Source organism: Acanthopagrus latus, chromosome 19 (genome assembly GCF_904848185.1).
Source record: "Acanthopagrus latus isolate v.2019 chromosome 19, fAcaLat1.1, whole genome shotgun sequence".
NCBI classification, from domain to species: domain Eukaryota; kingdom Metazoa; phylum Chordata; class Actinopteri; order Spariformes; family Sparidae; genus Acanthopagrus; species Acanthopagrus latus.
In genome coordinates this window covers 21,193,855-21,206,662 of record NC_051057.1, presented here as the reverse complement: position 1 = coordinate 21,206,662, position 12,808 = coordinate 21,193,855, and the positions used below count along the sequence as shown (strand labels likewise).

At 43.8% G+C, this 12,808-nt stretch overlaps 1 protein-coding gene across 1 annotated transcript in view; it reads left to right on the top strand.

Moving 5' to 3' along the window:
* Window positions 1-390: 390 nt before the first annotated feature.
* Window positions 391-12,808, top strand: part of LOC119009032 (cadherin-18) — a 90,309-nt gene continuing 77,891 nt past the window's right edge. Inside the window, exon 1 of the mRNA XM_037079923.1 lies at window positions 391-694. The gene's annotated coding sequence lies outside the window, so the exon portion shown is untranslated. The remainder of the gene's footprint in view (window positions 695-12,808) is intronic.

Sequence of the window (12,808 nt, the reverse complement as noted above, 5' to 3'; positions counted from 1 at the left end):
GTTTTTTTCTTTCTTTCTCTGTTTCCTACTGGGACAGTCAGAGAAGGTAGGCTGTGTCTGGAACTGTGTGTGTGTGTGTGTGTGTGTGTGTGTGTGTGTGTGTGTGTGTGTGTGTGTGTGTGTGTGTGTTAGAAAATGAAGATCGGGATCACGTATCGCCTCCCGATCACTATCTTATATAATCACGTGTTAACAGAGGGAGAGAGGAGCAGATGAGGAGAGCGAGATAATGGAGAGAGAGAGAGAGGTGGAAGGGAAGCACGGGGAGGGCCGGTCCGAGCCTGATAGCCGGGGGATTGATCTGAGAACCGACCAATCGGGCGCCGTCCTCGGCCCGAGCCGCCGCAGTAGCCGGGCAGGATTGGAGGGGACGCTTCGGAGGAGAGATGCGCACACAAGCACCGGCTCGGCTCGCTCGTCCCGTCTCCCCGCACACACACACACACACACACACACACACACACACTCTCATACACTCACACGGGGGGGAAGAGAGAGTATCGGCTCTCCTGAAGCCGTGCAGTCAAAGCTCTGCCCTGGAGAGGATGACAGCGGGTGTAGGGGGAGGAAGCTGAACGGGAGACCGAGGCAAAAGACACAAAAAGAGGAAGGAATGAGGAGCAAACTCGAACTCGTGCGTCTTTCTCGTCGTCAACCAGCTGCCATGCGTGTCCGAGAGAGTGCACGCAGACAGGTAAGCGAGGAAAAAGAAGTTTGCGCTGTTTTTTTTTTTTCTTTCTGCGTCGAGAGTGTTAAGTTTTGCGCGTTTGCACCTGTGCGCGTGACTGTCTGTGGCGCCCCCGCCTATAACGTGTTGTGTTGGGGGAAAAAGAGAGCTGGTAAATAAAAAGGAGCGTTGTGAGCGAAGGGAGGGGGGGCATGTGCGGACTGACCGTGTGCGCATTTTCTATTGCGCCCCCGTGGAATTGGGCACTTGGGCAGAAGGGAAAAAGGTCGAGGGAGGAAAAAGAAGAAGTGGAAGTAGAAGAATGCGCACTTTGTCTCAGGCATTTTTTATTATTATTATTTTATATATGTATATATTATTTATTTTTTATTTTTTTTGGTGGCTGTAATGAGTGGACGCGCGCCTCGGTCTTTCCACCTGGGGTGTTGTTGCACACAGCGCCTCGGTGTAGTTCTGAACGATAGACAGAGCTTGCTGTAGCGGAGTGGGAGTTGGAGGCTATCCGATCCCTCCGATGCGCGTGCCGCACCAGTGTAGCCAGACTGAAATTTACGCGCACTGCAGGAAACAGGAGTCCACTCACTGACTGCAGCTCCTCTCTCTCCCCGCGCCACATCCCAGCTCTCTGTAGCGCGAGGGAAAGACAAAACAAAAAACGAAAAAAACAAAAAAAAACGCCAAAGACGCTTTTTGAGAGAATGTCTGACAGTCGCGCGTGTGTGCGTGTGTGGAAAGACGCCTCAGCCAAGTGCCAGATGCTGAGCTGTCCCTGTTAATGTTGCATTGACTGGCTTCTGGTGAGCACAGGGAGAACTGTATGGCTGCCAGTCCCCAGCGTTGCATTTTATATTTATTTATTAATTATTTTTTGCAAGGTGATCACCTCCCTGATGTGTTTGCAAATGTTTAGATGGCAAGTGTCATGTGATTCAGTGGCATGTTGTTGGGATACAGAGTGTGGAGAGGAAAAAAAAAGAAAAAAAAAAAAAAGGTGTGGATGATTTCACAGAAGGGCTCGTACTGGGAGGCTGCTGTGGGCTCTGACACTGATGCAGACAACATGCAAATGTTAAGGGAAAAAAAAAACTAGGCAGAGGGAGAAGTTTTGATGTTTTTTTTTCTTTTTTATTTCTTTAATTGCTGCCAGGGGACATCTGTAGCAGTTTCTGTCCCAGTGGGTTGATGAACTACGGCTGCCTTTCCATCTATAAGATGCTGAAAATGAGCAAAACGTGTCCGTCACAGTGCTCTGGAATCCATTTGCAATAACTCGAGCAGCAGAAAACGTGTAAATTCTCACATTTCATTAGCTTTAACCAGCCAGTGTTCAGAATTTTCGTCTGAATGATTAGCTGATCGTCAGAAACTCCCCGACTGGTTTCAGCTCTGGACTGCAATTGAGGATTCAGGTGATTTTGCAAACATTAATACAATATGTGGTTTGCAGCGGTCTTGCGTGGTGTGCCCTCCAGGCATTGGTCTCAGAGGATCCCCCCCCTGCTGAACATCCATCCATCCATCATGTCAATCTTGTCTTTAGGTTGATAATCTGTTCCCATGTGCAAGCCATTATCGCTCACTCTTCCCCACAGTTGACATGTGCAGGGCTGAGCACTACATATTTACTGGCATAAACTCTGAATTAACCATTGCACCTGAAGCAGTAACCGAGGCATGGCATTTTAGGTTGAAGGCCACAACGCAGTGCGTGTGTGTTGGCTCTAAAAGCAGTCTGATTCATCTCTTCCTTTAACATTGTTAAAGCACACTGAGGCAACTGGCTGAGTTCAAGGAGGCCATGATGGTTCTTGAATTTGAGATTTACTGGTCAGGAAATGGCTCAGTTTTATCCAGCACTCAGAGCAGTCTGGGTTTGTATGACAGCATATGGAAAAGAAAGATAGATAAATAAATAGCCCACCAGCTGCACTGGGGGAATAAAAAATGTTTAGGCTTAAAATGGATAGCAGGTACTGATTCTTTTCTTCAGTAGTTTTTGGTTTTGATGAGTATGACTGAAGCCAATAACAAGCTAGCAGAGCCAACAGAGAGGCCTTGGAATTGCTTAGTCAGCCCAACCAAAAGAGAAAAGCACCATTTAAAAGTTTAATCGGACACAAAAGACAGACTGGTTATCACAGCCCGCGTTCCGCTTTCTTCAGATTATATGTGAAAAAATACTGAGAAACCTTTTGTGGATCCAGAGTAAGCTGGAGGTTATTTCATGAAACGCCCCCAGTAGCGTCATTCTGTGGCTAAAGAACTACATTGTGGGTAATGTAGACACCAGGTTTTTTAAAAAAGCAGTGCCTACATTACCCAGAATGCACCATAGCCACTGAGTGACAACAATGGAGGCATTTCATCAGATGACAGGCAGCTTCCTTTTCGAGCCACATAAGGTTTTATACTAGTTTTTTTTCACACATGCAGCATACTTGTTATGACCTGTAAACACATTTGAATGTGTGAAACTGGGGAGTTAAGTTATGTTGTTACATTCAATCAGTGATAATTGACATTTCTGAAGTGAAGATTTTTTTATTGTTACAGTTCCAAATATTGGTTATCTGCCTCCTTGAGCCGTATCAGTTCTAGTAACACTATATTGGTCAATCCCCTCTCAGCATCACCGAAAACTACAAGCTGTCCCACTTATCACCAGAACAAATGGATATTTATCCCATCAGAAATTTGGATTTCCACTTCCTCTTCGCATCAGTGACTGGCAGGTTTTGCTTTTTGATAAAACAAAGTGTAGTATCCCCTTAAACACAGGTCAACACTTGCCTGAGAGCAATCAAACGCCGACTGCAAATGTTCTGAAAGGACAAAGGTGGCCTCAGCACCCTTATTAGACACTGTTTGTTGATATAATAGTACACCTGTTTGGCCAGCCTGTGGATGTTTCCTTGTTTGAAAAGGGCACTGAGCTAAATACACCATTATTAATCTCACTGAAGACGGCAGCGCAGGAAAATGTCTGCTTTGCTCACAAACAGACTCCAGCGTTTGAATCGTGTGTGATCTCGGCCGTTATGATAACTTCATAATGCCAGGCGTGCACACGTTAAATAATGGATTCCCCTGATCTGACGCCAGTTTCGCAAACCCTGCCCTGAAGTGTTGTGTCAGCTCGAGTGTGAACAACTGTGCAATTATCAGTCATTACAGTGCGCTCGCTGCAGAGCAGACATCTTAAGCGGTGCGTGTTGCTCAGCATGGTGGCAGGTTGGTGGCAACACCAAAAACTAATTGTCAAACCAAGCTCAATTATAGACGAGACTTTAACACCGTGAAAGCTTTCAGTCACCCATCCCTGCTGTTCGGGTGCTGAAAGGCCAGTTTTGGACTATTTTTGACCAAATGAAGTTGATTTTAAGTCGACTTAAAAGTGGACACACGGGTTTGCTTTAATGTGCATTTAAGGGTCATCTCACTCGTTTAAAAGATGAAGTTTAGTTTACTCACCACAGAGGACCACCGCTCAGCCTGTCAAACAGTTGTGTAACATCTTCCGTGGTGAGCTAACTCCCTTTAGGCTTGGTGACTAACAGCCAGCGTCTGCTTCAAAATAGAGGGGTAGCGTTTCAAAGACATGGGTGCTTAGCAGTTGGAGAGGCTCAAACAAAGAGCTATTGCATTATGGGAATTGGAGTGTTTTTTGAGCATAACCAAAACTAGAGATAAAATGTCAGGGCAGCTTTGCGCCTGATGCTCACAGAACTTCATGGATGGGGTTTGGGGGGGACCAAAGCCCTTTCTCTAAATCATTTCAAATCAATCGTAAAAAGAAAGCTAGATGCATCATGAAGTAATGGTCCATACAGAAATGGTTTACCCCAGGTGGCTCCAGTGTGATGGCCACCATTGTGTTTTCAATCATATCTGAGGCAGACTAGACAGAGAAAAGAACAGTGGATTACTGTTCCAACGGCACATTCAAAGAGCCATTCATAAGATGAATCATGCTTTCCACCAAGCATTAACAGTCTCTCCACAGACAGCGAACAGAAAGTGGTCCTCCACTGTTTCTGTATGCCAACCAAGACTGACTTGTTTTCTGCAAGTAAGAATTAAAGCTTTGAGAAGGCAATCGTGTCAGTGATTCCATCTTCTTCCAAATCCACACACGCGATAAGGGTAAGAATAATCCCTTGCTTCTAATGCTGCGGCGTGATGTTATTGTATGGTCTACAAAGATGAATGATGGATGAAATGTGTCATCAAATCATTCAAGCCTTATGGGAATGTACACTCACGTACGCTCCCCAAAATGAGTTCTCGCACTCGGGCATCAAACATGCAGGAAACGTATTGTAAATTTATGGCAGCAGCAGCTGTTCATTTGGAATAAGTTGACGAGGAAAGTGATGGGTAGCATGAACACGGCCGATCGAGGGTGAGAAGAGTGCTACCTTGTGAAAGTTAGGTTGTGAAGAGGAAATAAAGAGACACCCTGCTGATTTTATGGACAAAATTGTTCCTTAAAATTAAATCTTTGCACCAGTTTTGCATCAAAACGGTTGTTGCAAGAATCTCCCAGACTGCATCTCTCATACCTTTGTTGCTGCTGCTGTAAACAAGACCCTGAATTTGACACCATCTTAAAAGAAAAGCATTCCTCCAGCCAGTGTCTCTATGGAGATAGTTCTGTAAAAATGCACATGAACTGCTGTGCCTTGCCATTTAAGACCTAAAGATCCAAAGTTATCGACTTTCAAGTCCAATTTTCTGCCGTCATGTGTGATATTTTCCTGCTTACGCCCGTTGTGTTTCAATATGACCCGCTGTCCAGTTAAACTGATTCCAGTAAAGATTTTCAGTTAGATTGTTTTGAGTCTGCTACCTGCATTGATCAGGCCGCTGCTACTGCTAATGTCTGTTATCCAAATATCAATAAAGTGCACTTGTCTCCATCATATTAAGCCAGATAGAGATTAGTGACAGATATTCCGGCTGTCAAACACCACAAACAGTATCGTCTTTCAATGGGGACATTTTCTGTCATGGATCAAATTCCAAGCTTAATATCAAGTGAGTCAATACTCAGCATTTCTCTTTGTATTGTATCTATTTTACTTCCATGTTAACATTGTTGCAGTTCAGGTCCATCATACAGACTCAACGACTCAATGACCAATCAGGAGACAAGAGGTGGAAGGAGGCTTCCATGAGCTCATTACCGGGGTGGGTGTGGTCAAAGGGTCCACATGGTAATCATTCAGAAATTGAGAACACTTTGGAAGGATTTGACTTCTCTTGCTTTGAAGAAAATCAGGGCATGGTCACACTTTTGCAAACTCACCAGTGGCAAGTAATCACCTCCAGATTCTTCCACTCTTCATGACTCCAGACTTATTTTCACACTAGTTGCACTTGTGTACCTGGCCATTTAATTTTTGACTTTTCTTAACATATTAGGTAAATTACTGTAAACAGGTTACAAGGTGGAAATCAGTGCTTTCCTTTATTCACATCAAATGCAAGAATAAATTGTGTCAGTCTCAAATGTTAAGAAAACATGCCTCTGCATCTCAGTCACCTGTTGCGATCAAGAAGTCGCACTCAACAGATTTTGGGGCGCATGTGTGAGGGGTCACACCGCCACAGCAAAGGGGCAAACAATACATTTGCATCCTGTGGGGAAGCAAATTTGCACTGTGGCTTTGCAAGTTCAACACTGGTGAACTTTCCTGCAGAAGTCGCAGCCGCAGCCAAAAGCAAAGACGTGTGTGGTTGACCCCGCAAACAGACTTCAAACCAGCCAGCTGAGTTCTGTGTGCCTCACATCCTGCACTGCCCACAATCAACACTGGCAGGCAGTTTTCATTTGCCTGCATGCAGCAACAAAAAGATTCCCCTCGATTGAAACCAAACACACTTGGCTCCCCAATACCTTTTTAGAAAGGGAAAATATCCAGTCCGATACTTTTAATTCGGTCTCTCTGGACTTTGTTGTCGTCAAGCGTTTGCTTACTTTTGATTTAGACTCTCATTTCTTTACAGTAGGACACAAAGCACTCTTCATCACGCTGACATTATTGCACTCTGGGTTTCTTTTAGTATGGGTGAAAGCTGCATTCGAATGATTCATCTCCAGCTCTCACTGTCAGTGACAAATGGGCAGCAAAGCATTTCCTTGAAGAACACTCAGCGATCCGAGAGGAATTTTAAGTTAGATTGTGACGAAGCATATTTATAAGGCTGTGGCATCAGAGCATTGAGATTTGAGCCTGGGGAAAACACAATGAATGATGAAATTAACGCTAACTGAAAATGAAAATGAAATAATACATAGTTTGCCTCGGTTTTGAGGTTTTTTTATTCTGATTTTAATGGATCATTTGTTTACCATTTTGGGGGCCATTTTCATTATAGTATTGAATTTCTGTGGGGTTTTTTTGAAGACTTGGGAGTATAGATTTCTCAAAATATATGTTATCCATTCTAACTGGATTCTGGGGAAAAAAAATCAATTTGTTCTCATATCAACCTCCAGAAGAGGGCACTCACAATTTCCCCAGCCTTTGCAAAGCAACCTCTAACATCTGGATGTCACAACATGTCAACAAAGTCTGCCACAAATCTGTTTTCAGGATTGAATAGAACCATTGTTCTGCCTCGCATGACAAGAAAGCTTTTGGTTCAGTCAAATTCTGCAAAGTGTGATAGATGTGACTCAAAAATGATAATGCAAAAAACTAGACATTAACGCCCAACATCAGTTTTTGCAGGATGTCTGATTTATCTCTTGGCAAGAAAAAAAGATGCAGAGACTTCAAAGTGCGACGTATCAGAAGAAAATGTGACGTAAAAGCAAGAAAAAAACTGCAGCTGCAGAGGGACGTAGACACAAAATATCCTCTGTCTGCATATTTGTTCAGGGTATTATGTGAAGGACGTCTTAGCGAGCCATGAAAACAGAGCCATTTGATTGCCAATGCGCCGCATGAATAGTTAATGTACTATTAGGGGGGTTTTGGTTTCCATCTCGCATTTGTGAATGTTTGCTCGGAGACTTTTCTCTTTTTTAAATAGCTCTTAAGGATGAACTGTCATTATGTAATCGCTGCGCGTTTCTGCCTGGAATCCTCGGGGCTGCCTCCGAGTATTTTATTTTGTTCTCTGCTCGAAAGCGTCGGGGTGGTGGGTATGCCTTTTGGTCACATTCGGGAGGTGTGTTTTATTCACCTGGGCTCGCGCTTTGTAACATTTGTCCCCCTCTAGATTTATGCTCGAAGCTTTAGGCACACAAACTCCACATTATACACAGACTAAACTGGCAGACGTTGGTTGTCTCACACAGGGGGAGTTCAGCAGAATGGAGGTGTGTTCAAAGACAGTGTTGAAGTTAAACTTCTGTTGAAGACGAAGTTTTACTCCAAAAATGTGACAAAATTGTTGAACGGCATCCAGTGTGCGACATCGTGCTGCAGCTAAGGATTATGTTTGTTGTTGTATTCTCTAATTAACTGTTAATTGTTATTTGGTCTATAAACAGTCCATCAGTGTTTGCCAAAGCCTAAGATGAAGTCGTGCTCAAAAAATGCTCAAAAAACACTTCTGTTTTATCATTGTGTCCAGTGCTGCAGCTCTGTTTTAGCTCATGTGTCTATAAGGGCCCCCATCCTGAATACACAGTACGGTCTGTTCTGATTGGTCAACTCACACACGCCTGAGCCAGCACCACTAACAACAACAGAGCACCTGTGCTCAATCAATTTGAACGTTCCAAACTGGCCGCCAGGCATACATTATGCAAATGTCTGACACGGTGACACACTGTGATGTCAACAAGGCACGGTGTTAGAGACAGCACTGCTGATGAGGCATTTCAGGTGCGGTGCTTACTGTGGGAGACAGGAGCTTCTGTTGGTGCGGATCTTTTTCATGCACAAGAACTCATATAATGCACTTAATAATCGATTACCAAACTGTTGCAGCTCTAGTGTTGCATTATTGAAAGTGCAGGATTAAAACAAGGTACTCATCTACAAACTATTTTCTTATTTTGTGGAATTGGATGGAGTTTATAACAACAGAATGTCTAAAGCATTTTCATGTGAAACACTGCAGGAATTATTAATCATATTTTACCCCTTCAGTGTTGAGAGACATTACATTCGCTGGCTGAAAATATAGCTCTCAGTGTAATATGGACACTAACTCAAAAGTCTTGTAGTGTCCTGACAGAGAGGGGAGGTGAGTCACGTCAGCTAGTTGTCGGTGTCACGGTGCAAAGAGAAGCCCCGATGTGATGGCACTGAAAAAACATTAGTGTGCTGAGCGCCTGTCAGACCGGCTCACCCTTCGCAAGCAGCGGCGGGACGTGGAAAATGTGAGAGAGATGTTAATTGGACCATGCCAGCGCTTTATGAGGTTGAGGGGGGAGAGGACGAGGGAAGATGGACAGAGAGTCCCTGCTGATTCACAGATCTGAGGTGGATGAGAGGCGAGCCGCGGGGGGCTGTCCACTAGAGTTAAGGCGACAACTTGAATTTCAACGCTGCTTGAATACCTCTGCAAAGGGTTGAATCCAATGCTGGGATTTATAAATACGTAAAAGCTCACCTAAATATATTCCAAAAGTCTACATTTTATTGAAATATCCCATCTAGAGGGTGAATATGTGTGAGGATAGCGTCTATATGAGTGGGCGCAGGAATAAGAATGACGTAAACGGGCATTCCATTTCTCCCATTTTCTAGCTTAGCCGAGGCGTAAACGTTGTGTTTTTTACTTCTATTTGGACGCATTTACACTATCTCTGTAGCAATGATATGAAAAAAAAAGAAAAGCTTAATTCATACTGTCAGTCAACACTGGCTATACTCCACTGCTCCCATTGCCGCTAATGTAGGGTTGTGCTGTGTGTAAGCAGCTTTTCTTAGAAGCGTCTCCAGAACTGTGATTGAACCATTCACTTTGTAGCAACATCTGCCTGCTTCCTCGCCCCAAGGACCGCGCCGGTTGTGAGCTATGAGCACCGTTGCCAAACTGTCAAAGCTGGTGCCAACGTGTCAAACAGCTCCGCGTGTATTGAAATGAATCTCAATGTGCCTAAACAAGTCGACCACCCTGTGCCAGGAGCCTGATTTCAACCTTGACATGTCATACAGTTTATACCAGAGCTCGTATCTTATTTTAAGTGGATGCATCTACACAGTCTCTCTGTGGTTTTTGTAGTTTTCGCACCAGCAGAGTGTTGTTTTGCATTAAACTAAGCAAAACAAGTTCTCCTTTTTAAAGAGCACAATCGCACCCTGATGTAGCTTGAGCATTCAAATCCAGATCTCGTGTCAATTAAAGCCCAAACAACCGAAGCCAAGTTGAAGACGAGTCTGTTTGTGTGTATAATCATGAGAAAAGTTGGTCCTGGAGACCAATAGTAGTGGAAGCTACCACAGATACAGTTTTGAGTATTTTTGCCAAGTGTGGACAGACTTTTCGACAAACAATCACAAGATGCAGTCATGAAATTAAGAGATGGATAATCGAGATCAAAATAAAGGTTGCGAGTTCGAAGATGAATGTTGGGGGGCCAGAGGCACTTGAGACCATGGCCCACGATCATGGTCCTTAAGACACTTATGGGTGGATTCTTGCATTATCTTTGTGTTTGCCAAAATGGTGAAAACCTTCTGGCTCCAGAGTCTCAGTTGTAAACTATGTTTTTCTCAGTTTGTTATGATATCACTCTGAACATGTGATGGATTCTGAATGTTGGTCTGATGAAACAAACCATGTGATAATGATTTAAACACCAAAAACTGATCAATCAAGAATGCAATCTGTAGATTAGGGTTGAGCAACTGCTCGGCTGAAATGAGTGTACTTGTTTATGAGCATGAGTGTCATCTGAGTTAAATGTTATAACATCCATAAAAATGACAGGCTGATGAAGGGATGTCCTCATTGGGAGGCTGACTGAATCTTATGCATTTAAGATTATAAAACTGCGCCCCTGATAAAAGAACAACACTGATCAGAAGCTTAATTTGAGGCTGTAAACAGTTTTCCAGTAAATAATAAATATAGCAACTTCTGATGAACCCTCACTAATTTCAGGCATAATTATTCCAACTTCCAGTTTGAGCACAACCTGCTTTCGGTTTGGGCCCCGCCCGTACTGAGTCCAGATATGATTAAATGATTTGGCTGAACAGACACATAACGGTGTGCTCGCTCATCCCGACTATAGATTAATCAAAAAATGAAAATAATTGATAGTTGCAGCAAAAGGACCAGTTTCTGCATCGAGTGGGAAGAGTCTCGGTATTAAAGGCAATTCACCAATTAAATACAAAAGTGGGCTCAGTGTTGCACTCTAAATTGGATCGACAAATGAAAAACTATGTTACGCCATATGTTGTCTCTGCACGGGCACATGGAGCAAAAAAAAAAACTGGAGCGTGTCTTTCAAATCTCTCAAAGTAAAACAATGACAGAAAAGAAAGGGCCTTGGAGGAACCAACAAAAAAACAAGAACAAACGCAGTCAGAATAAAGGAAAACCCACTGGTGATCGTGAAAAAAGAGGAAATAAATAAAAGAGGAACTAAAGAATTGTAATCTCAACTCAAGTGAGAAAGTCGTGAGTCTCATTCTGCCCAGATGTGTGCTCTTTTAACTGATGATTCTTTTTCACTGCAGCAGTTTTCAGCTTTTAATGCATTTGTAATGATGGCAAGAGGAAAAAAAAAAGAAAAAAAAGAAAAAGAAAACCGTCTGTGTGAAAACACTGCTGTCCCCTCAGCCCACACAGCATACTGCACATTCTCCTCACACTTCCTGATGACTATTCCTCCCAACCTCCATCTCAGCGGTCGACATCACCAGCTTATTCTTTATTTGGTCGATGAGGAGGCATATTTGTCTGCTGCCGCAGCTATCACCCTCCCCACGAGTCTCTGTGGGCACTTGAAAAGCGGCGTGGCGAGCATCTGCGAAACCCCCAAATCTCTCACACTTCATCCTCTCATGAGGGAATCTACCTGGCAGCGAGAAAGGCGAGCTTATCTGTGTATGAAATGCTAATGTGAATAGCCGCAGCCCTACTTTGTGGATGAGAGCACAGAGGCCCTCTCCTTGTTGTAAAACCCACCTGCTCTGTGTGTTTTAGCATGTGTGGAACGCCGAAGCCTGCCAAACTTGAGTAGCCTCAACCTGAATTTAGACTCCTCAGACATGGAGAGAACCGAGAGCTGTAGGTGATATGAATACATTTCCATCCTGAATCCACCGTGTGTCTTTTCCTCTTGTTCTATTTGGCAGACAATGACTTAAATCCCCAAAGATTTGCAAAAACCCATGCAAGTAGTGCTGAAATGGTGAGTCAATCCATTGACTAGTCAACTGACAATGGATTAAAGGAGCATTGTGAAGTTTTTTTTTTTTTTTTTTTTTTTTTATGAGAGAGAACAGACAGTTGTCTCTCTACACCAAATCTCACTTATCCTTCAGGCTTAACAAAGGATGGAATCCATTTGTGTTTAGAGATTTTGAAAGTTTGTCTGGATTTGTGGATGAGATTCAGAACCAAACAGGAACTAAAAGTAGTGTGTCCCCTCAGAGATGCCATAAGGAAGGAGTTGTTGCCGTAACATGTGGGAGAAGAGATTAAAGTAAGCTGTTGTTGCTGGTCAGTGCGTTACGTCTCACTGTCCCAAATCCGTCCAGTAAGGTAAACCCAGGATGCCCGGGTCACAGTGGTGGCAGCGCTGTCTCGTTCAGTCGTGCCCTTTGGGGTATTGCTTTCTCAGCTTGGCTTCCTCAGTACAGTTGGTCAGCTAACTTTGTTTCTGAGCTTCAGAAGCTGGTCACAACCCAGTTCTGGGCGTGCGCTGAAGACAAAGGCACTTCAACCTGGCACGAGGATGTGTTTTGGATGCTCGCCCGGCAGGGATGTGAGAGTTGATCTGCCTGTGAGACTTTTCTCTCTGCTAGTGAGACAGCAGTGTCTGTGTCTACAGTGTCTACAGTGAAACCACCCAGTGGTTCCAACATCTACAGTATCTATGATTTCATTGTAGACATCGTCATATGCCACTGGTTTCATTAGAAGAACAGCAGGAAGAGTGACAGGAATCAGGAAGACAGAGAGGGATGACATGCAGCC